Source organism: Lipotes vexillifer, unplaced genomic scaffold, assembly GCF_000442215.2.
Source record: "Lipotes vexillifer unplaced genomic scaffold, Lipotes_vexillifer_v1.1 scaffold2126, whole genome shotgun sequence".
Taxonomy (NCBI): domain Eukaryota; kingdom Metazoa; phylum Chordata; class Mammalia; order Artiodactyla; family Lipotidae; genus Lipotes; species Lipotes vexillifer.
The window spans coordinates 215,710-219,331 of NW_006778599.1; the positions used below are offsets into that span (position 1 = coordinate 215,710).

At 35.5% G+C, this 3,622-nt stretch overlaps 1 pseudogene; it reads left to right on the top strand.

Moving 5' to 3' along the window:
• Positions 1-3,622, top strand: part of LOC103087350 (tigger transposable element-derived protein 1-like) — a 21,569-nt pseudogene that overhangs the window by 1,110 nt on the left and 16,837 nt on the right.

Genomic DNA, 3,622 nt, shown 5'->3' on the forward strand with positions numbered 1-3,622 from the left:
TATATATATATATATATATATATATATATATATATATATATATCTCCCATCTTAGAAATGTTTTCCCAACTTCAGTTTTCCCAGGTTGAGTAAAACTCTCTACTATCATGTATTTAATTAAAAATAACATAATTCTAGACTCTTCTCTCACCGTACACCCCAATTTAATACATTCCACCACCTAAGTAACTCTCGAATTAATTCACTTCTATCTACGTTCATTGTCAGAATCCTCAACTAGGCTGCAGTAACCATAGCCATATTCCCTCTGCTCCTCCTCTCCATTCTCCAAACAGCAGCTAGGATATGTCCTTTTCAAAGCACAGATTTAAATATCATTTCTCTCTTAAAATGTTTCAACAGCTTCCAAAGGTCCTTCAAATAATGCCCGTAAAATCCCAACAACCCTACCTTTATTTGCCTCTCCAGGCTCAAATGTATGCACAGTTCTACTATTTGTGTATTTCATGCCAGCCACTCTGGCCTTCTATTTCAGCATGCAGTGCTTTCCTCACAGTTTTTGTACATATTGTCCCCTCTTCCTGGAATGTTCAACCCCTTCTCTTTGCCTTATCTAAATGGTGATCCTCTTTAAAATCACAGCATGAATATTGCTATGCAGGTAAAACTTTCCTAACTCGAATAAGCTGGATCTCCAAATTATATATTTCCTTAGCACTATGAAAATCAACGTTTGTAGTGCACTATGAAAAGATAGGTCCTAATCTCAATTTTGCCCATAACTGTTTCTCGATAGTAAATACTGGTACAATTATTTTTTCTCAGTTATTTATTGAATGTAAACTTCATGAAAAAGAGAAGTATTTTGTTAACCATTTCCATCATCTGAATGCATGATATTGTCTGGTAGGTAGTAGGCATACAATCAATATTTGTTTGCCAACTGACATATACAGTAATTTAGACTTTACTATATAGTTTCATATACCTAAAATATTTTCTTCTAAGTTTATTTGCACCCATAACTATGTTGAACTGTGTCAGGCTAGTAGGTGAGTTGAAGAGAGGAGAAAGTTGTACAGAAACATTGGCTGAAGAGCTGCAGAGTGGAGAGCGAAGCGAAGGTAAAAGGGAAACACTGATATTGGAGAATAACATCAGATCCTCTTCAAAACATAAAAACAGATCCATAAGCCTTTTCCACTTTTTTTTTCAATACAAGCTTTGCAATATAGTTTACTATTACTATTTCGAGGCTAGCTAGAATGGTGTCTCCATATCTTTATCGGTGTTCACTTTTGACATTTGTATTGGCCATTAGCACTTCCTCTAAAGCGACCATGTGAAGGGAGTGGGGTGAAATTTAAGCCAGGCAATTTGCCTCCTGTTGACAGATTTTGTAATATGATTGATGGGGCAGAAGGTGAAACTATCTGGTAAAATGAGTTTTTTGCATTATCTGTGTATTACATATATCAATGCCATTATTCCTCAAACTGCAGGTCAAGACTCTAGAGGGAAGGGTTACAATATAACTTAAGGGGTTTCATATATGGGAACTATTTGGAGGTGGAAATTGTGAGCTATATTCAAAGTACGAGTCATCTTTTTTTCCTCAACTCTCCACAATTCCTCCTTCCTAACCTGTTAAAATTTGTTTTAACAAAATTCTGCCAATTAGAGGATATAAAATCTTTATGCGTGTTATTCATAGTGTAAACCCTTTAAAAGCAAACATTAGAGTGTTGAAATCACCTGTCTATGCAATTCTGCCTTCAGTACCTTGCACAGTGCCTTATAATCAATTAATATCTGTAGGTTGATTTGCTTTCCATTTACTCAAAGAAAAAAATATGACTATATTATGAGAGAAAATGATAAAAATGTGGAATTGATAGGTACCACCCATCATTTATTTTTTTTGTGTGTGTGGAATGCGGGCCTCTCACTGCTGTGGCCTCTCCCGTTGCAGAGCACAGGCCCCGGACGCGCAGGCTCAGTGGCCATAGCTCAGGGACCCAGCCGCTCTGCGGCATGTGGGATCTTCCCAGACCGGGGCATGAACCCGTGTCCCCTGCATCAGCAGGCAAACTCTCAACCACTGCGCCACCAGGGAAGCCCCACCACCCATCATATCAACTACTGATTGTCATAGAGAAGAAAAAACAGAAACTGCAAAAAAATGTTTTTTCTTTATAAATGTGTTTTGAGTTCCTGATATAATATTAAACCCAGGATTAACCAGATCTCCCAGGGTCTCTTTTACAATTCATGTTTGATTTCAGGCCTCAGTTACACTATTGTGTCCCATTTTTCTATTTCCTTTTATATAATCTCTCTCTATTCAAGAAAAACATCCTTTTATTTGTGGACCATGAAGATTTATATTAGTACCTAAAATTTTACTGCCTGATTACATTCGTATTGAGTCAAGCAACTTTGATTGAATATTGACCCCATGTAAACATTTTTCTTTTCAGTACATGAACATGGAAAATAATGAAAGAAAGTGTGAATTATTTTCCTTATCTAAACAATTGCCAAAAGAAATAAAGATTATAAAGATAACATTTTATATTAGAATTGTTTGTTATAGATGATTTTATTATTAACTGGCAGTCCAACTTAGAGTCTTATAAGTAAATAAGCTGATATCTACAGTCATATATTTTATTTTTCTACTAGCTATCATTAAAATAAAAGAGAATTCTTAAAATTCCAGTAAGATATTCCTCTAAAATATATTTCAATACTTTAATATCAATATTTAAGAACAGTTTTTGACCGCTAGTGATAGACACCCAGCTGAAACTCTCTTAAGCATAAGAGGGCATTCATTTGTTGATATAACTGCTAAGTGGCTGGGTGTATCTGAAGATGACTGACAGATGGAAGCTGTGAGGAGCACCAACACATTCTTTCAACTTACCTTCTAGTATCATTTCACTTCTCACATAATGCTTTCTTCACAAAACCAAAGCCGTGGCATATGATAGCACTTTTCTTACATCCTTACAGTTTTGCAAGAAAGAAGAGCAAGAACCCTCATTTTCCAAATCTTGGGAAGGAATTCTCATTAACATGACCTGGATTAATATCCATGGCCTGACATGTTAGAAAGTGGTTGCATTATGATTGGCCCTGTTTGCATTTCCTGCCCATCCAAATAATTGAAGAAGAGGATATAGCATAGAATGGGGATATTATTGTGAATCCAGGATGTCACCCAAATGTGCATCTGCAAAATTTTAATATGCACTTAAATAAACCAAATTATATAACAAACATACACACACAAATGCAAACACATACAATATGCACACAGTAGCAAGTCAAAGCTCTGAAAAATAATATTGTGCATACTAAAATCTTAAGACCAAAGGGTAATCTGAAGTTATTCAACTGTATATTTGATAGCTGTTTATTGAATTGAGATATTAACTAAAAAAAATGAAGCATATGGGACTTCCCTGGCGGTCTAGTGGTTAAGAGTCAGACCTTCCAATGCAGGGGGCAAGGGTTTGATCTCTGGGCAGGGAACTGAGATTCCACATGCAGCGTGGCGCAGCCAAAAATAAAATAAATTAAATTTAAAAAATAAATAAAAAATGAAGGCCTACTACTAGCGTTTTTTTTTTTTTTTTTTTTTTTTTTTTTTTGG